This window comes from Hemiscyllium ocellatum, chromosome 23, assembly GCF_020745735.1.
Source record: "Hemiscyllium ocellatum isolate sHemOce1 chromosome 23, sHemOce1.pat.X.cur, whole genome shotgun sequence".
In the NCBI taxonomy this organism is placed as follows: domain Eukaryota; kingdom Metazoa; phylum Chordata; class Chondrichthyes; order Orectolobiformes; family Hemiscylliidae; genus Hemiscyllium; species Hemiscyllium ocellatum.
In genome coordinates, this window is record NC_083423.1 from 8,034,860 (window position 1) to 8,057,617 (window position 22,758).

The 22,758-nt window shown below is 40.7% G+C and overlaps 1 protein-coding gene across 2 annotated transcripts in view; it reads right to left on the reverse strand.

The window, feature by feature from the left end:
* The window catches only part of sfmbt2 (Scm like with four mbt domains 2), a 214,939-nt gene that overhangs the window by 117,641 nt on the left and 74,540 nt on the right, over window positions 1–22,758 (reverse strand). The gene's annotated exons all lie outside the window — the stretch shown is intronic.

Below are 22,758 nucleotides of genomic sequence, written 5' to 3' on the forward strand. Positions count from 1 at the left end.
AACAAAAATATCGAGCTCTGACATATCATTATAGCGTCTAATATTCTAAAGCTCATTGTGTAATAGATCTTTAATCTACATAATGATATTAATGAATTTGGAAACTATCAAGTTAAACTGCCAATGTGCGCTCTCTACTAAAGTCAGGTCGAGGGGTAAGTACCTAATTTAATTCTCTGTTAAATCATACCTAACATTTGAAAAGATTGAATAAAACAGTGGAAAGTTTATCATGAAAAAAACACAATCACAATCTAATCACATTACAGGAAAGAGGCATCAGTACTTGAGATGCTTCACCATTTTCCACCAACTTTCCCACTGACTGTTCCATAATGTTACCAACTTTAGCTACATGGAAAGAAAACAAAGTAGTATCAGCTTAGCACTGATATAAACAAAAAAAATTATGTTGATAAAATTTCTAGACTTTCTTTCAAAATTAATTAAAAATAACACACACACACTTGGCTATCACAGTTATGGATTAAAAACTGACTGACAATAAGCTGCCTACATACTGACTGACAATAAGCTGTGTCATCTTCTGCCTTGGGACGTTCCAACCACAGGGGATCAATGTGGATTTCAGCAGTTTCCTCATTTCCCCTCTCTACTACCTTATCCCAGATCCAAGCTTTGAACTCAGCACCGTCCTCTTGACCTGTCCTATCCATCTTCCTTCCCACCTATCTGCTCCACTCCACTCTCCTCTCCGACCTATCAAACCTGCAGCTACCTTCCTCTCAGCCCCATCCCCTTCCCATTTATCTCTCAGGCCCCTTGGGCCACCCTCTCAGTCTGAAGAGCTTATTCATGAAATGTCAATTCTCCTGCTCTTCGGATGCTACCTGACCGGCTGTGCTTTTCCAGCACCACACTCTTCGACTCTGATCTCCAGCATCCATAGTCCTCACTTTCTTCAGGCTTACACAATAGAGTCTAGATGAAATCCTACTAAATTTCATCAGCAGAGGAAAAACAATTCACAGCAGGTGACTATTTTGAAAGAAATATTATTTTGTCTGAAATATTTATAATGATTAGAGAGCTCTTCATGTCTGTAAACTGAATAACTGACCCATCAGAGGAATGTAAAAAAGACAATGTATATACAGTCACACCTGTGCAGACTTGTATAAATGCAAGTTCTTTTAACCAGGTTGGAGTTTATTAAATTATTTTGACAGCATGAAATATTTGAATCTGCATGGAAAATGAAGTGCACTCTTTTTTTTTGTTCCAGGGCTCATTTGTAGGTTTCCTGCCATTATCTGCTAAGTCTTGGTTAGCACTACATTACTAGTTTTACAGAAGCCAAGGCATGAATACAAAAACATTATTGTTGAGTAGAAATCAAGAAATCAGAATGCACTCCCTGTTCATCCTATGCTCATATCATTTCCATCCAAGCACTTATTTTGAAACACACTACGAAATAATTCCACACAGGCAGTGTCCTTTCACTAAGTCACCCTTTTATTTACCCATGAACAGCCCTTGACTGTACACAGAGATAGGTTATCAATGAGTGTCAGTTATATCTCAGATATGTCAGCCATGACTCCCTGATTGGAACAGATTAACAGCCCCAATCAGGGAACCCTTACTCGATGTAGTCCAACTAGCTGACCTCACCACAATCACTACATCCCTCACCTCCAAGTCCACAGCCATAGACCGATCCTTTCTCTTGGAGAGCCTCCTGGGACATTTTAGCACCAGATCAGGTTTGTCCAATTCGACGTCAGACACATGTGACACGTAATGCACGAGAGTTCACCTCTTACACCAGGAGTGCCTCGGCAGAACTTCATTTTCTTCTGATGGCAAAAATGTCTATTTCTGTCATGTCTCTCTCTGATTCAGAGGACTTGGCAAATATTTGATCAAGGTAGTGAACCCCCATGCTCTGGCAGCATTTCTGACTGTTCTGAGGGGCAGGACACATTTTGTTCCGACATTATTCGAAAATTCACAGTTTTCATTTGGTCTATATGCTTACTCAGGATCGTCACACCCACCCGAACGTTATACATCAAATGGGTAATGACCTTGCATCGATCACGCCTGGTGTATATGGATTTCAGCAAGGCGTTCGATAAGGTTCCCCACAGTAGGTTACTATACAAAATGCGGAGGAATGGGATTGTGGGAGATATAGCAGTTTGGATCAGTAATTGGCTTGCTGAAAGTGGTGGTTGATGGGAAATGTTCATCCTGGAGTCCAGTTACCAGTGGTGTACTGCAAGGATAGGTGTTGGGTCCACTGCTGTTCGTCATTTTTATAAACGACCTGGATGAGGGCATAGAAGGGTGGGTTAGTACATTTGCACACGACACTAAGGTCGGTGGAATTGTGGAAAGTAACGAAAGATGTTGTAGGTTACAGAGAGACATAGATAAGCTGTAGAGCTGGGCTGAGAGGTGGCAAATGGAATTTAATGCGGACAAGTGTGACATGATTCACTTTGGTCGGTGTAACCGGAATGCAAAGCACTGGGGCTAATGGTAAAATTGACTTGGTAGTGTAGATGAGCAGAGAGATCTCGGTGTCCAGGTACACAGATCCTTGAAAGTTTCCACCCAGGTTGACAGGGTTGTTAAGAAGGCATACAGTGTTTTAGCTTTTATTAATAGAGGGATCGAGTTTCAGAACCATAAGGTTATGTTACAGCTGTACAAAAATCTGGTGCGGCCGCACTTGGAGTATTGTGTACTGTTCTGGGCATCGCATTATAAGAAGGATGTGGAAGCTTTGGAAAGGGTGCAGAGTAGATTTACTAGCATGCTGCCTGGTATGGAGGGAAGGTCTTACGAGGAAAGGCTGAGGGACTTGAGGCTGTTTTTGTTGGAGAGAAGATGGTTGAGAGGTGACTTAATAGAGACATATAAGATAATCAGAGGGTTAGATAGGGTGGACAGGGAGAGCCTTTTTCCAAGAATGGTCACGGTGAGCATGAGGGGGCATAGCTTTAAATTGAGGGGTGATAGATACAGGACAGATGTCAGGGGTAGTTTCTTTACTCAGAGAGTAGTAAGGGTATGGAATGCTTTGCTTGCAACGGTAGTAGATTCTCCAGCTTTAAGTACATTTAAGTCATCATTGGACAAGCATATGGACGTACATGGAATAGTGTAGGTTAGATGGGCTTCAGATTGGTATGACAGGTCGGCGCAACATTGAGGGCCGAAGGGCCTGTACTGCGCTGTAATGTTCTATGTTCTTTGCCTCTTACCCATGAGGGGCCGTTTTGGTGATTCTTACACAAAACTTCATTTCCTATATCAAACTCTCCCTCTCATTTGGCAGTGTCTTGAGGCCAGCATTGGAGTTTCTCATGCTGTTTCACCGTCCCCAACAGGTCTGGGGAGACCAGACTGAACCTGGTGCAGAGTCTTCTACCCTTTAGCAACTCTGCTGGTGCTATCCTTTAGTTCATTGGAGTGTGGCCCTGAATTCAAACAAGGACAGCGACGGCTTGGCACCTTGTTTCTTCAATCCAACCTTCAAGGTTTGGACAGATCTTTCTGCAGGTCATTGGACGATAGGTAAAATGGAGCAGTCCTTATATGTTGAATCCCATTCGACTTTTAGAAATAATCAAATTCCCTGCTAGCCTGTTATTTGTGACCAGCATTTCCAGGACTCTTGTATTGAGAAAGATGCACTCAGGTTTTCTATCGTCATCCCAGTGTTTCTCAAATGGACCTGTGCACATTCAACCACTTTAGCGGGTATCGACAATGACGAACATTGAGCCCATGAAAGGACCTATACAGTAAACATGCACCCAAATCAAGGTTTACCCAACCATTCCAATGGAGGTCAGGGAGTTTATAACGGTAATTTTTGTCCTTGACAACACTCTGGGCACTGCCCCACCAATGCAGCTATGTTTGTGTCCAAGCCTGCCTACTAGACATATCTTCTTTTTTGGTGACCCCTGGATAGCCCTGGTGAAATGCAGCCAGTATTTGATGGCAACCTTTGCTCAGGACAATTACTCTTGCTCCTCTTAACAATATGGCACCCTGCACTGTGAGCAGATCTCTCCACATCCAAAATATTTCAATTCCAGTTGAGATGGTCCTTTGGTTTCCTCAATCAATACCATTGTTTCAGTTTGGAAAGGACTGGATCTTTCTATGTCCATTGTCTGATATTGTCAGCTGTGTCTGGGAGCATGTCCGGAAAATTGAATATTTTTACAAACTCTTCCATTGGAGGTACCACCAGTGGTGCATCTGCTAATGGAGGTGGTTCAACGCATCTGCATTTGCTACTCAGCCTCCTGGACGGTGTTCCAAGTTGTAATTATAAGCTCTTAGTTGTAGAGCCCACTTTTAAGTGCAGCCTGAAGTAATGGGCCATATCCTCTTTAAGCAGGGCTTGTGGTCCGTGATCATGATAAGTTTTTGTCTATAAAAGATATTGGTGGAAGTCCCTGGCTCCAGACATGACTGCCAATCCTTCTTTATCTATCTGGGTGTATTTACACTCATCATTAGCCAAAATCCTGGTGCATAAGCTACTGGGCCATTTATGAGCTAATACCATCCCGATATGCTACAGGGAGGTATCGTATGTCAAGCCAGATCTTTTCTGGGATCATAGTCTGCCTACACCTTAGAGATGATGGCTGTTTTTTTACTTCATTTGAAGGCTGAGGCTTGTCTATGAGACCATTTCCAGGCCTGATCAGTTTTTAAAAAGAGGTTGATGCAAAAGGTGTCAGCATAGATGCCAGGTCATGTATAAAATTTCCATAATAATTTACCAGCCCAAGAAATGACCTAAGCTCCTGGACAGACATAGTAACTAGGGCACCTTTGATCACCCTCACTTTATCTTCTAAAGTGTGTAATCTGGTCTTATCCACTCTGTACCCCAAGTCAGTCACTTGGGGGACCTGGGACATATATTTCTCCTTTCTCAGATGAATGCCTGCCTTGAATATACCTTAGGATTATATTCAGATTTCCTTAAGTGCTCCTTATTAGTTTTCCATTATCAGGATGTCATCTATTTGCATAAATGGCAATCGGACGTAAACCTTGCAAAATGTTCTTCCATCGTCCATGATACCCCAAATGGCAGTCTTGTATATTGGTACAAATCCTTATTAGTATTAATTGTAGCATACTTCAAGGAATCCTCATCCAATAGCAATTGCAAGTGAGTCTGGCTTCGTGAAGGACAGTCCTCCTGTCAGCTTTGTTATAAAACCTCTAACCAAGCAATAAATAACCAAGGTATTTATTCAGCTGCAAGAAATGCTTTACGATTTGCTTAAAATCCCCACAAAGGTGAACTGACCCACTGGGCTTCAAAATCAGTTTGACCAGTGCTGCCCATTCTGCAAATTGGACTGGTTTGATTCCTTCATTTTCGAGCCTTCAGATATCTGCCTCTACTTTTGCCCATAAGGCAAGTGCCACTGGGCAAGTTTTGCAGAATCACGGAATTGTTTCCTGGTCAACATGCAAAATGGCTTCCACTCCTCTGATAGTCCCTAGACCTTCCTGGAAGATTTCCAGGTATTTAATTAGTGTTTCATGCAGGCAGCCATTTTCTAATTGAAAAATGTTGCACCAATCTAGGTCAATCTCTCAGTCAATTTCACCCTATTAAGCTTGGGTCCTAACCTTTCATTACAATCACTGGTAACTGAATTTGCTGCTTTTCATTAGAGACCAGAACCAAAGTTGTATCCTTAATCTGTAAAGGATCCCAGTATAGATTCTCAGTACAGCCAAGGTCTTGCACAAACTTAAGGGCTGGAAGTCAGAGCAAATTTCTGCAATCAACCTTCATGAGATCTGGATGACCATTTAACCAGATGTTTGTCTTGACTTATTCTGATTTTGATGTTGCTAAGCAATCTAACTGTTCCTAACCAGATGTAGCTGGACTTTCTAGGGTATGAACTTTCCTGGATACGCTCTTGGTTCTACCTCCTGCCCAAAATCCACAAACCTGAATGCCCCGGCCGACCCATTGTCTCAGCCTGCTCCTGCCCCACCGAACTCATCTCCGCATACCTTGACACGGTTCTGTCCCCTTTAGTCCAAGAACTCCCCACCTACGTTCGGGACACCACCCACGCCCTCCACCTCCTCCAGGATTTTCGCTTCCCCGGTCCCCAACGCCTTATTTTCACGATGGACATCCAGTCCCTGTACACCTCCATCCCCCATCACGAAGGACTCAAAGCCCTCCGCTTCTTCCTTTCCCGCCGCACCAACCAGTACCCTTCCACTGACACCCTCCTTCGACTGACTGAACTGGTCCTCACCCTGAATAACTTCTCTTTTCAATCCTCCCACTTCCTCCAAACTAAAGGAGTTGCCATGGGCACCCGCATGGGCCCCAGCTATGCCTGTCTCTTCGTAGGATATGTGGAACAGTCCATCTTCCACAACTACACTGGCACCACCCCCCACCTTTTCCACCGCTATATTGATGACTGTATCGGCGCTGCCTCGTGCTCCCACGAGGAGGTTGAACAGTTCATCAACTTTACTAACACCTTCCATCCCGACCTGAAATTCACCTGGACTGTCTCAGACTCCTCCCTCCCCTTCCTAGACCTTTCCATTTCTATCTCAGGCGACTGACTCAACACAGACATCTACTATAAACCGACTGACTCCCACAGCTATCTGGACTACACCTCCTCCCACCCTGCCCTCTGTAAAAACTCCATCCCATATTCCCAATTCCTTCGTCTCCGCCGCATCTGCTCCCAGGAGGACCAGTTCCAACACCGCACAGCCCAGATGGCCTCCTTCTTCAAGGACCGCAGATTCCCCCCAAACATGATCGACGATGCCCTCCACCGCATCTCCTCCACTTCCCACTCCTCCGCCCTTGAGCCCCGCTCCTCCAACTGCCACCAAGACAGAACCCCACTGGTTCTCACCTACCACCCCACCAACCTCCGTATACAACGTATCATCCGCCGTCATTTCCGCCACCTCCAAACGGACCCCACCACCAGGGATATATTTTCCTCCCCTCCCCTATCAGCGTTCCGCAAAGACCACTCCCTTCGTGACTCCCTCGTCAGGTCCACACCCCCCACCAACCCAACCTCCACTCCCGGCACCTTCCCCTGCAACCACAGGAAATGTAAAACTTGCGCCCACACCTCCTCTCTCACTTCCCTCCAACGCCCCAAGGGATCCTTCCATATCCGCCACAAGCTCACCTGTACCTCCACACACATCATCTATTGCATCCGCTGCACCCGATGTGGCCTCCTCTATATTGGGGAGACGGGCCGCTTACTTGCGGAACGCTTCAGAGAACACCTCAGGGACGCCCGGACCAACCAACCCAATCACCCCATGGCTCAACACTTTAACTCTCCCTCCCACTCCATCGAGGACATGCAGGTCCTTGGACTCCTCCATCGGCAGAACATAACAACACGACGGTTGGAGGAGGAGCGCCTCATCTTCCGCCTGGGAACCCTCCAACCACAAGGGATGAATTCAGATTTCTCCAGTTTCCTCATTTCCCCTCCCCCCACCTTGTCTCAGTCAGTTCCCTCAACTCAGCACCGCCCTCCTAACCTGCAATCTTCTTCCTGACCTCTCCGCCCCCACCCACTCCGGCCTATCACTCTCACCTTGACCTCCTTCCACCTATCACATCTCCATCGCCCCTCCCCCAAGTCCTTCCTCCCTACCTTTTATCTTAGCCTGCTTGGCACACTCTCCTCATTCCTGATGAAGGGCTTATGCCCGAAACGTCGAATTTCCTATTCCTTGGATGCTGCCTAACCTGCTGTGCTTTAACCAGCAACACATTTTCAACTATGAATTATCTTATTCAATTTAGGTTTAGTAAGACCTTTTTACTCTCTCGGGTCTGCATACTAGTAGCAACTACACAGTGGTTTGCTGGTCATGATCCTGAAGACAATTGTAATCACTTGGCTGATGCTTAACTTTGTTTTGGGGTTTTGCTGTGGGCTGACCTAGAGTCCCTCTGTTCAGGAAACATCCTGAGTGAGGCTATGTAACTGCCTGCACTCAAATGGTGTTCCCTAACTCAGCCAGACTGGTGAGGGTATCCACTTCCATTGGAATACCTTGCAACTCATATGCTCTATGTGCTCCATTGACCAATGATAAAACCAGTTGTAGTGCCTGTTTGAAGTCCAGTTGGGCTAGCAAGTTTTTTTGCACATTTCTGTCATGTCATTAATCCTGCATACCAGATAGTCTCTAAGCATTTTATTAAGGGTTAAATCAAATTCACAGACTTCTGCCAATCATGTTAACCTCGTCAAAAAAACCCAGGAGGGATTTCCCTGGTTCTCGAATTGCTGAGTAAAAGTGACAGAATCTTAGAATTCGAGGTGGCTTATTTCTTAACCGTGTCAGTCAATTTTTGAAAAGGTTCTTGTATTTGGTGCTTCAGGTAACGTTAGGCTCTGAATGACAGAAAAGGCTGCAAGTATCAGAAGAATTACACTTTGTTTCTCGTCTGCCACAATGTTGTTTGCCCAGCAAAAATAACGCATTCTTCCCACATTCTGGGCTCAGTCCTCGACAGCAGGGTCAAACAGGTATGTGTCCAAAAACAAAGGCATGTTGTAAGAAATGCTTACCCCTACTCAAAAATGACTGTAGTGAAAAAGCTTCTTCAGGTTCGTGCTTTATTCTTGTCACCACTGAAATAACCCCACAGAAGCAGGTGTCCCATCACCAAGTTACTTTTCATTTACACGTGAACAATCCTTGACTTTAGTAGTGCTGCATATAGAGCCAGACACCAGAATGGCAGTGACTAGACTAACAGCCCCATTCAGGGAACTCATTCTAGAATGTCCAACTTGTTCAGGTTGCAAACCTCTCATTTTTCAATTCTAGCAATCCAACTTCCATTTCAGATTATAGTTTCAAAAGATATTGTCTGTTACACTAGCTATCTTCAATTGTTTTCTTGGTTGCCCTTGTCCTCTGATATTGTAATTACTCTCTTCAGCAGAAGCAGATTTTACTACCCAAGACTGTACCAAATTTCTTTGTTTCCTCCAAGTTCATCATTCTAACTCAAAGCTCGAGCTTCATTTTTCATAGTCAATTCAGGGTCTATCTTTTATCTGAGCAAGTTCCTAACCTCTTTCCCATTTACCTGAGGCATTGCAAGCTGTATTTATACTGCACGGATGCATTCATGAGCCCATCAAAATGAGCTGGCTCCACAATTTATGACAGAGTCAGTGTCAATACCTGTTGGCAAACTCCTACCCTTGGATGCTGCCTGACCTGCTGTGCTTTAACCAGCAACACATTTTCAGTTGCAAACTCCTACCCTATCTCAGTTCCTTCAATAGAATAACTAACTGAATTTAACTGTACACTTGTTTACTAATAGTTATCAGATGTTTAGGACAGGACTTATTAAACAAAGTAAATGAAAAGAAATTGAGTTTGTTTCAGCATCACAACTGAGTTCCCACCGCTGACAGAAAACATATTCTGGACAATAAAATTGAAATGAACAACAAATTGACGAACCAAAGAATTCTGAAGTTTCCTGGAGATTCCAGTAGTAGATGGATAACAGTTAATTTATTTTCATTTATTAGTCTTTTCAATCCTTGTGGACCATTCTTCAAGAGATAAAAACAGCAAATGACACATTACTATAGTTTTACTAATGATTCTTTATAGTTCTTGCAATTTTCGAGAGAGATTCTAGATGACAAGTACTAGTTTCATCTTAGCTGGGGAAAGCACTTCATACTTTCCAAGAGTGCAAAGTACTGAAACTTTTGGAAAATCAGGAATGTATGGGATTGAACTTCAGATTTATTATTTTAATTCTCATAGATCATGATTTCCAAGTTAACCTGGCTTATATGACAACCTCTTTTTGGGGGGGGGGACAGGAGATATTTCAAAATACATGCTTAGGTCTAAACTTGGTCATATTCACTCCCCCCCCGACCCCACGTTCAGTGAATAAATACTAATGACAAATTACGGCTACCTATGCATTATGAGTTAGCATCAATTTTTCAGCTCAACGATATACATTCAAAGCTATAGTCACTTTATAAGACAGTGCATGAGATCAAGCACACAATACAGGCTATGTTGCCCAAGAAGATGCATATGTATTGAAGACACACACACACAGAGCAGACAGTTGCAAACAATATTCTCCAGTAAACATTATTTTTAAAACTGCAGCCATCTCTGTACATAGTCTCCTTGGATTAACACTGTTTTTACTCCACTGTCCAAAGATAAAAGGCAAGAAAATAATGCGATTTTCAATATGTAATTTTTTTAGAAAGTGAAAGCCAAAAAGGTCAGAAGAAAGAGCTTATTTGCTTTTAAAAACAAAAGCCAAGAGACTTCGGGAGAGAAGCTTTCAAAAAGAAAGAGATATAGAGATTATTTATTGACTTTAATTGCTAGATAGACAGTTTTGAAAAAAAAGGGGCTTAGTGCTGAAGGTTGCCTAGCAACAGCCTCTGGATGTTTTGCTATAGACTTAAGAATTGATTAATTGTGGATAGGCTTACAAGGAACCAATGCTATTAGGCTCTCCTTCTTTCTTAGTTTATATATATTTATACTGGCTTAACCCTAAACTAAAATCAGATTAAGAAATGAAGAATCAGTGAAAGATCAGAGGAATCAATATCCCTCATCTCAAATTCCGAAAACTGAACTGTCCACTTAATTAGAAGAATTACATCTATCTGACCTGCTACCTGAATGTAGGTCTTCCATCAATCTGTAGACGACTGCAACGTGATCTCACCAACAAAAAAACAAAAGGACCTATGGTAAATTACCGTTTTAGTCTGTATCCTTGATCAACAGACATTCCCTATTTTCCACTCATAATTGCTCCGCAGAGTAGTGTGCCTTGTTCTATGTAGGAATGTCTATGTTTTAGGATTAGGGAGAATACAGTTTAACTCTGCATAGTAACTTAGTTGAAAACCAGTTTGACACATGTTTAAAGTATAATTACTTTTCAAATAAACAAATTATTTTTGTCTTTATTGAAGTAAACCTGGTGGGAGTCTCTTTTGTTCTTGTAATAATAAAGTAAAACAAATTGATCATTTTGGTGATTGAATAAGACTTTCACAAATTTGGTATGGCTCATGGAATAGTGGGGCCGATTTCCAGCATACTCCTCCTAGAGTCATATCAAATCTTCAAAAGTTAACTTGCACAATGCAATCTATATACTGATTTCATTGATATATTATTGTCACATGTACAGAGATACAATGAAAAACATTATTTTGTGTGCTGTACAGGCAGGTGGTACCATACAAAGTTCATCAGAGTAGCAGAAGAGTGCAGAATACGGTGTTACAGCTGGAGAGAAAGTGCAGAGAGAGCAAAATTAACATTTGACAGATCCATTCAAAAGTCTGATAACAGCAGGAAGAAGCTGTTGTTGAATCTGTTCATACACATCTTTAAGTTTTTATACCTTCTGTCCGATGAACAGGGTGGAAGAGTGCAAAACTGGGTTGGGAGGGGTCTTTGATGATGTTGCTTGCTTTCCCGAGGCAGTGGGAAGAACAGATGGAGCCAACGGATAGAAGGCTGTGATGCACTGGGCTGTGTTCACAATTTTATGTAGTTTCTCGTGCTCTTGGGAATAGCAGTTGCCATTCCTTACTGTGATACATCCAGATAGGATGCTTTCTATAGTGCGTCTATAAAAATTGGTCAGAGTACTTATGGGATTAGCCAAATTTCCATAGCTTCCTAAGGAAGTAAACACATTGTTATGCTTTCTTGACTTGCATGTCAATATGGGTAAACCAGGACAGATTATTGGTGATTATCACTCCCAGGAACATGATGCTCTCGATGATCTCCACAGCAGCACATCTGATGCAGACAGGGGCGTGCCCTCCACTCTGCTTTGTGAAGTCATTACCAGCTCCTTCATTTTGCTGACGTTGATGGAGAGATTTTTGTCTTTACATCATATCGCTAAGCATTCTATCTCTTTGCTGTATTCTGTCTCGTTGTTGTTTGAAATCTAATCTCCAATGGTAGGATCATCAGCAAACTTATAAATGGAGATGGGTGGAATTTGGCCACACTAGTGTGTCTGTATAAGGAGTAGGAAATTAAGCACAAAGTGTTGAGGATTATTGTGGAGGTGTCTTACCCATTGCAGCCTACGGGTCAGGAAGTTGAGAATCCGCTTACAGAGGAGAGAACCGAGTCCCTAGATCTCAGAGTTTAGAGATGAGTTTGTTTGGAATTATGATGTTGAAGGTGAACTTGTAGTCAATAATTAGGAGCCTGACGAACATATCCTTGTTATCCTGATGTTCCAAGGATGAATGTAGGTCCAGGAAGATGGACTCTGCTATGGACCTTTTATGCCGGTAGGTGAATTACAAAGGATTAAAGTAGGTCAGATCCAAAATAATAAGTGACTATGCTCCATATTAAAATGTATAATGTTAAAAAAAACTCAATTTTCACAATCATATCAAATAATCTTCACAACTGCATAGATTTTTGTCATAAGCCTGTGAACTGGAATTCAACCAGATTAGCTAAGACTATGTTACCAATATGTTCTGCTCAAAGTACTACTGTTCCACTTCTGTCTATCTTGATTTAGATAATGAAGCTTAACACAGACATTTAAATATACTGACAGAGTAAAACGCATTCAGAATCAATTGATGGTTCGTTAGCAAATGCAAAATCATATTTTAAAAGTACTAATTACCTCAGACAAGTTTGCTAATATAAAAGAAATTAGCAATTTAATAATGTTAGTTAACATAATATCTATGAACATCTGTAGGCCATATGTCAGAGAATGATATTTAAGCTTGATCTATAAATTTAAAAACGTTGGAGTCTATTGCAGCTCCTTCTAGAATGCCCTCGCCAAACACAACAGCACATACCAAAAGGAGTTGGCTAGATTGATATACAAAATCAGAACATGAACTAATCTTTTCCAGGAAACACATGAATAATGTCAAATAACACACCTGGCAAGGTAAAATAGCTCCTGTACATTCTTGTCTAGTTACTCCAATCCTGCAATCTTTCCTAATAGGCAGGGACAAAAACATTCTGGATTGTCATGATTTGGAGATGCCAGTGTTGGACTGGGGTGTACAAAGTTAAAAATCACAACACCAGGTTATAGTCCAACAGGTTTAATTGGAAGCATACTAGCTAGTGTGTTTCCATTTAAACCTGTTGGACTATAACATGGTGTTATGTGATTTTTAATTCTGGATTGTGTGCTACATCATAAAGGCCATCAACTATAATAAAAACCAATATCAAAAGTATCCCTGCAAATGCTACAAGAAAAACGCTTTAATATGTACAGTTTTCCAAAAAAGGTTAATGCAACGTATGTGATAAATTAATTGAGAAAGCTACAAAAAAGTTTTCTGGCATGTAGCCATTGAGTTTCATTGTAAATCAAATGCATTAACATGGCCAGTTAACATTGACTATATACACAAAAAGATTTTAGGGCTTTTCAGTCCTAAATCCCACAAAGGACAAATTTCTGCATTCTATAGTTTCCATTAATGTATAATCTCAGCTGCTATCGCTTGATGCATAGCGCCATCTGTCACATGCACAAGAGGAAAAGGAGAGTCTGGACAGGAGCAAATTTTCCAGCTTCAGTATTTTCAAATGAGGAAATCATGGTTACTTAAATGAATTATGTCGAGCTGACTGCATGTCAGAAAGAAAATCCCAGCTACTAATATAATACATTGTTGAAAATTTTAAATGTATACAAAGCAAATTTACAATTGGAATTTTTTCACACAAAATATCCCAAAAGACTCCCATCAACAAATTTAAATCTAGGGAGACTCCAACTTCCTTTATAACAATATGATCACTATATAAATGCAAACGTGGGGCATCTACTTCATGCATATTCTTATATATTATCAGCATTAATTCTGCACAATTTACTGTCAATGAAGAAAACAGAGGTTTGACAGGATAACAACGGTGAATTCAGAGAGGGGCATACCATAAGCATTGGAAAAAAGTAGCAGCACTTAGTTTGGAAGCTGAAGATAGGACAGCAACAACACAATCAAATGCTCCCAAAGTTACTATCATCAGATGAGATATTAGTTTAAATAATTTCTTCCCAATTTGCTTAATTACAAATAATTTTTAACTCTTTTAGGCCATTTATTTTAGGGAAGCATAACTCTGTATTTGATTAATACAAAGTATGACATAGATTTCTACAGGAATTAAGTACTCAAAAGGCAGAATAGCACAACCAAAGCAAACAAAATGATCTCAAGATACTCATGGTATAAGTTCACATAAACTTAAAAAAAGAATTACATAACTCATGATTGTGCACAGATGAATAAAAGCTGCAATTTCTCTCTAGTGGTCAAACAAAGTACTGCATGTAAAAATACAATACGTAAAGTGCACAGATTCTGTGTTACCAAAACGATTAACTATTTATAGAGGCTACATGAAGTAGCACCATGAAGTATTACATTTTTCATTAAAAACTAAAAGGAATATTTATTGAGGTTTTCATGACTTTCCTCTTAAAACACTAAAATTTAAGGTTAAGTTTTCATTTCTGAATTTGTTAGTTCAATTGTAAAACATACACAACGTTTACTGTATTTTGATTCTGACAGGATAAAGTTGGAAACAAAAATCTATTTTAAAAAAGTGGAATAAACTTCTTTATAAATAAGAGTTTAAAAAGCTAAAAATTGTGCTAAAATTTTATAAATCATTAGGCAACTCAGATAGAATTTTGTGCCTAATTCTCTATATAACACATGAGAGAATGCCAAGACAATCCCCGAAGATAATACTCTCTTCCTTCCTGCTATTTTTGAAACTTTTTTTTAAAAAATGGAATGTTACTCACAAGCCAACATTTTATGGCATAGACTTCTGGGTATTACAGTCAATTGAGCTTAAAAAAAAACTCAATTGATTCATCATAATTTACTAGCATATGGTGGGCAGGCACTGATTTTGTTTCTCAAGGTCATTATGTCAATATATCTCAAAGGCATATTGACATACTGTGTCGGTTTCTTTTTCTTTCCTTTAATTTTACTCATTCATGGCATATGGGCATCAAAGGCCCGGGAAGCAATTACTGTGCATCTCTAATTGTCATGGAGGAGCTGATGGTGAGATATGTATATGAACCACTGTAGTCCTTGGTATGTAGATATACCCAGTATTATTAGGAAGAAAATTCCAGGATTTTGGCTCAGTGACAGTGAAAGAACAGTTATGTAGTTCCAAGGCAAGGATGGTGTGTAGCTTGGAAAATAAATCGCATGTAGCAATAATGTTCTATGCATCTGCTGCCCTTGTCCTTCTAGATGGTAGAGATTGCAGGCTTAGAAGGTTCTGCCAAAGCAGTCTTATTGAGATACGACAGCGCATCTTGTAAATGGTATACATTGTGTGGTGAAGGGAGAAAACATTGAAGATGCTGCATTGTGTGTCAGACAAGTAACTGGTTTTGTCCTGGCTGCTGTTTTCCAGGCAAGAGAAGAGTATCCACCACATTCCTGACTTGTGCCACATAGATGGTGACAGGGACAGGGCACACTGGAGCGGGAGTTACCTGATGCAGAATTCCTCACCTCTGTCCTCAGCACCATATCATAGCAAGGATAGAACGGTCACATACTTCACCTAATCTAGGATCAATTGAAGCAATACACACTATTGAGAGAATAGCTTTATGTTACCCCAGATACTGACGCATCCATAAATGTAATATGTATAGAATAAGTAATTGTCATTAACATCTGTTGTATTTTTCAAAACCACAACATCTATGTTCTTATTTAATGTTAATCAGCATAAAACAAGTATTGTTGCATTGGGCTAAAATATTGCTGGAGACAAAACCCTCAGTTTTCAGTACCCATCATCATTTGCATTATGTAGGGGAGTTTAGTATTGGTGAGAAGATGGTCGGCTAGCCACCTAACCTATACTATACGACTACCCCCACTAAAACCACACCCAACAGCTTTGCAACATCCAGTCCATTCTTATTTTTAAATGATTTTTCCTCAATCAATAAAAGCTAATAAATATTTCATAACCTCAAAAGTTCCTTAAACACGTAAATAGATTTGCAATAAGAAAGCACTTTCCTAAGAACGCAGTGAAGATCATTATGATAACTCATAATACTATTGTCCTGAAGTTACAGAAGTAACTTTCTAATCCACAAAGGACACTTCTTGAATGTTTAACGGATCGAAAAAAATACAGCCTTCTGATGGTAAAGGCTCATTTTGACCACTGCATTGGTTACAGCGAACAAAGATTCTTAGCAAGCCCAAGTTTTTTAGTTTAACATAGTTCTGACTTTTTTTAAAACCATAAATTCTATTTCTTTGAAAGCCCATCACTCTTCTAGGCCATGCTTTAAAGACCATAGCAGCTACATTAAAAATTCTCCTCAGGAAGACATTTAAGTAAATCTGCAAGCCGCTGGTTAGCAAACTTCGAACTTACTCTTTCCAAGCAGTATAACACATTTTGACGTCTTCTTGTTATATTCCATTTGCAATGTGGTCAGAGATCACAGAATGAATAATAAATATAACAACAGTCCTCATTCTTGAAAAAATAATTAAATTCAGGCATATTGAGATATAGCAATTTTCACTGTTAACGTGATTAAATTTGCACATATTTAGTTGTTCATTGCATGATGACAGAAAGAGATTAGGTCCAATGTCCAAAATAAGCATTTGCCCAGCAAGAAGCATTAAATTAAAAAGGCTCATCAAGTAGGTGAACCAAAGATCTTGAAAATGCTGTCTGAAACAGTCAATGAACAACTAGTTGTAAAGAGTGATATGTAAAGCTTTGCATCTTCCACCTATTCATTCCAGATGAATGACATACAGCAGGGTATTCAACAGAGATTTGCCATTCAATAACAGAAGCAGCAAGCATCTTAAATGGTCGCTCAGTACTCAGGCACAGATTAGCCTACAAAGCTTCACAATCCCAGTAATTAGGTCCCTTGTCGTTGAATATCTTTGCTACAGTGTGCTGATTGCACCAATGAAGTTCTATTAAAAGTAAATCCATTACAGCAAAGCTGTTGTAGAAGCCTAAGTGATAGATCAAAATGGAACACAATTTTAATTTAAATTTTTACTGTTCTGGACAACCAACTATTCTGTAGACAAATAATGTGCTAATGAAATGCTTGGTACTGCAGAAAGATTCCAACCAGCATAACATTGCTGTTAGCTAAAATGAGAGGAAAAAATAAGTAATCACCTCAACAGAAATTTGGAGATTTTCACACATATGGTTCATTTCAGGAAGCAATATACTTATCAGTGAATTATAGCCCATTATAGCAAGTGGAGCACAATGAATGACAATGAAGTGTCACACACAGCTGGTCCACTTTCTGTCTGCCAGACCCAGCTGGTATTTTGATAATGGGCAAACATTGCCTCATGTTTAAAACCTTTTTATAACTTCCATTTCACTTTACAAATGAAAATAATTAAGAGTAATTTACTCCAGGGAGTAACTTCAGCCATTTTTATTGCTTGTTCTTATTATTCTTATGATAAAAACAAGTTATTATTGATCAGAGCCTCATCACCTCTTGTACCTACGTATTGTCACCTACAGAACGAAGTGAGAAAAAGTAAAATGTGCTTATTTACTTGCCAACAAATTTTTATAAATCACAGACCAGCAATTACATCATAGAAATAGATGCTTAATTCCCATGTATGACATCAGAACACAAAAACTGCCATGCACTTATGGAAACATTTCAAACCCAAACTGGGCATTGCTTTCTAATCATCCCCAAGATAGATGAACAAATTACAGTAACCAATCAAGATTATTAATCAATTCAGAGTAAGATGTGAAACATATCAATTGAAATCTACTTATTAGTAACAACTATCCTACTGCATTGTCGCTGATCTATGTTGACTCAGCTCAATTCAATGCCTCAAATAGTCTCAGCACCACTGGACTGGGAAAAGATATGGCAAGAAACAGCCAGGGTTTGAATCTAATAATAACTGCTTAAAAAGTTAATGTGTGGATATCAAATAACAGTGAATGTGATGCAATCCACAGTTAAACAGCTTACTCTACTAACTCTCCAAGATCAGATACAAAATTAGATGAATCTTTTTCAGAAACTGGAATTTTGGGATACATTAAAAATTTGAGTTGTGACACACAGTTAAATGTGGCTGACACAAGATAAGCCGGTGACTTTAGATCAAAAGGTGACCATGGTCTTCCAGCACTGGGGTGCTTTTGAATCACACTTGGGTCTGTGTGATCCATAGACTAACCGATAGAGACTGAATGCTGTAATCTACAAGTTAATCATTATTATTGTACGAACATCACGGAAATAATGCTGTACATAATACATGATATTTGAAGTAGTGCTTGGAATTAGGTTTTATGCGAAATACTAAATGTGGTTATTCAATGTAACTATTCTCTACGTATAAGCTCAGACAGTGGTCTTTCAACATTCACATTTTAACTTTTGAGCAGTTATCATTAAGTGATCATCAAAAACAGAAATCCTGATTTGATTCACCCTTCTCCAGCCTTGGTTCACAGATCACATGCAGCATTTACACCGCTGCGTTCTGCAACTAAAGCATAGACCATGGATAGAAGCTAGGCTTTTCTGAAGCACATCGGCACTTTCACGTTAAGGTAATGTGACAGCATGCAAGTGGGACTTCTTAGCATTCATTCTCAGCAGACGGCACCAATTTTTCAGTTACACCTGGAATACTGTGAAATTCAGTCTCCTAACTGAAGGAGACATACTTGACAGAAATGGAATGCCACCAGGATTGACTGGCTGTTGAGATGGCAGATTTGTTGTATGAGGTGAAGTTTGGTTGACTGGGCCTATATTTATTGACAATAAGAAGAAAGAGAGAGGATCTCACTGAAACATAAAATTCCAAAGGGCTGGACAGATTGGATGCAGGGATGATGTTTCTCCTGACTGGGCATCCAGAACAAGAGGGCAGGATCCCAAGAGGCTAATAGTGTCAAGTATGGGGTGAAAGCTGGAATAAAGGTGTTGAGGTAAAGGATCAGCCATGATCATGTTTAATAGTGGAGCAGACTCAACGAGCCAAATTGCCTATACCTGCTCCCAAGTTCTACATTTCTACCTCTGTCTACACTGTACTATTCAAGCTTTCAAAACCTCTTGAGTTTTCATTCTAGTTAAGAGATTAAGGGGAAGTTGCATAAGGATTTTGTAAACGATCACTTTTATTCAAAGATGAGCAATTTCACGTTTCTTTTAAATCAAAATCTGCCCATTTTTTGATAATACTTAAGTGATGCAAATGATTCTGAGACTCTAAACCTAAGTACATCTGTAACATTGCTGAGTGAAAAATCAGCTGAATTTGCAACTCAGTTAAATAATGATCTAGGCTGTCAACGCTACCTCAAAATAGATCTAGCCCACAGAATCCCAAGTCCCTACTGCGTCAATCACTGATCTTTGGCGTTTTGAGGTTTTCTGATCAGTGTTTGACAGCACCAAATAGCAGTTTATCACAAACTTTTCTCAAAGAGGTCAGTGCCTATTTTTATCCATTTACAATAATAGTGATATAACTGTGACAACAGCTCATATTTTAGACTCTCATACTTTTCTACATTGTTTGGTATTTAAAAACATTGATTACTTGGTTCGAATATGGGCATAGAAAAGGAGCATTTGCAAAAGTACACGATACTAATGTATCAACAACAATTACTGCTTCACAATTTACTTTCTTCATAGAATACGTTTTCTTCAATGAAGTTATTCAAAATCAAAACACCTTAATTGTAACAAATGTGAACTTATTTCTGTAACTATTACACATAGATAGAAAGGCAGATTTTTTAAAGTTTGAACTTGTTTCTCTATGCCAAAGGTTGGAATTGATTCTTACTTATAAGAAAATATTATAGGACTAAGAGGAAAGAGTTGAGCGATGAAATTAATTGAACAGTTCTACCAGAGATCTGGCACAGGCAAAATAGGCCAAATGATCTCCTGCTGCACTGGATGCTAGAATAAGAGATTTATGGCATAGAAATAATCTGTTATGACTCTTCTGGTTTAAAAGAGCAAACCAGCCTCATACTACTTTCCATCTTTTCATTCACAGTTTTGAAGGTGACAGCATTTGTCTATACCTAAATAGATTTTTGAAAGGTTTCTGTCTCTGCCATACTTTCAGGCAGTGAGTTCTGGACCACTACCACCCTCCAGTTGCAAACATTTCTCAACTCCACTCAAATCATTTTACCAATTATTTTAAATCTATGCCTCTGGTTATTCATTTCTCAGATTCTGATTCTATAATTAAAGCCATCCACTCAAAATTGCTACATTCATTTAAGCTGCCTGTGCAATTTTTTAAGATATATCTCTATTTGATTCCAATATCCAATATTCAATCATTGGATGTGGGCATCGCAGTCTCATTTATTGCCCACCCTAGATACTCTTGAGAAGTATTGGTGAACTACTTTCTTGAATCATTGCAGAACATTTGGTGTTGGTACACTGAGTGCTGTAAGGGACAGAGTTTCTTGATTTTTGACCCAGCAAGACGGAAGGAAAGCTAAAATATTCCGAAGTCAGGATGGATTGGAGGGGAAATGGAAAGTATGTGTTTTACCATGTGTCTGCTACCCTTACCTTTCCAGAGGGTTATGGCCCAGGTTTGGAAGGTGCTGTTTAAAGAGCCTCTGTGAATACTTGCAGTCCCTCCTGTAGATGGTGTACATTGCTGCTATTGTGCATAGGTGGTGGAGAAAGTTAATGTTTGCGGATGCAGTCACTGCTGTGTTCTGATAGTGTCAAACTTCTTGAATGCTGTTGGAGCGCTACTCATCCAAGCAAGTGGGGAATATTTCATTGCACTCCTAACTTGAACCCTGAATGGGGGACAGGCTTTGGATGGTCCACTATCTAGATCTTGGGGGTTCCTATTGACTAAAAACTGAACTAGATGACCAACTGACTCCCACAGCTACCTAGACTACACCTCCTCCCACCCTGCCCTCTGTAAAAACGCCATCCCATATTCCCAATTCCTTCGTCTCCGCCGCATCTGCTCCCAGGAGGACCAGTTCCAATACCGTACAGCCCAGATGGTCTCCTTCTTCAAGGATCACAATTTCCCCCCAGATGTGATCGACAATGCCCTCCACCACATCTCCTCCACTTTCCGCTCTTCCGCCCTTGAGCCCCGCCCCTCCAACCGCCACCAGAACAGAACCCCACTGGTTCTCACCTACCACCCCACCAACCTCCATATGCAGCGTATCATCCACCGTCATTTCCGCCACTTCCAAACGGACCCCAATACCAGGGATATACTTCCCTCCCCTCCCCTATCAGCGTTCCAAAAAGACCACTCCCTCCGTGACTCCCCACTCCCGGCACCTTCCCCTGCAACCGCAAGAAATGCAAACCTTGTGCCCACATCTCCTCCCTTACTTCTCTCCAAGGCCCCAAGGGATCCTTCCATATCCGCCACAAATTCACCTGCACCTCCACACACATCATCTATTGAATCCGCTGCAACCGATGTGGCCTCCTCTATATTCGGGAGACAGGCCACCTACTTGCGGAACGTTTCAGAGAACACCTCTGGGACACCCAGACCAACCAACCCAACCACCCCGTGGCTCAACACTTTAACTTGGACTCCTCCATCGCCAGACCATAACAACACGACGGTTGGAGGAAGAGCGCCTCATCTTCCGCCTAGGAACCCTCCAACCACAAGGGATAAACTCAGATTTCTCCAGTTTCCTCATTTCCCCTCCCCTCACCTTGTCTCAGTCAAATCCCTCGAACTCAGCACCGCCTTCCTAACCTGCAATCTTCTTCCTGACCTCTCTGCGCGCCCCCCCCCCACCCCACTCCGGCCTATCACCCTCACCTTGACCTCCTTCCGCCTATCGCAGCTCCATCGCCCCCCCCCCCCAAGTCCCTCCTCCCTACCTTTTATCTTAGCCTGCTGGACACACTTTCCTCATTCCTGAAAAAGGGCTTATGCCCGAAACATCAAATCTCCTGTTCCTTGGATGCAGCCTGACCTGCTGTGCTTTTCCAGCAACACATTTTCAGAACCATACAAATACCATGGCTATGAGAATAGGTTGAAAGTAAGGTGTCATGCAGCATGTAACTCAACTCTTGTGGGGGATTCAGTGATTTTAATGACATTTAATGTCCAAGTGGCCTGGTTGGATTCTCTCATTTTAGAATCGATGGCTGGCTCTTATTCTTATGGTGCAAATTTTACATGCTGCTCAAAAACCTGTCACTTTTTGACATGTTCTACCTTTGCTCTGTACAGGACAACGTTGGAGAGATTATCTAGAGAAGGGGAGATCAGGGTACACCCCTGTGTAGAACTCTCAGGAAAGTGTGAGAGAGCGAGAGCACGAGAATTTGGAGGCTATGCCTGGGCTCCTATCAATGTCCATGACTGTTCTCGGCAGCATTTCAGTAAGCAGAGTTCATTTTTAATCATTGTAAGCAAAAGATTCATTCAATCAATCAGTGTTGAAACACCTCTTTGATGTAATGTTTTATCGGGACCTTGAGATCTTCTTTGGATAATCCAAAATTCGGATAATTGATATTTGGATAATCAAGGTTCCTCCATA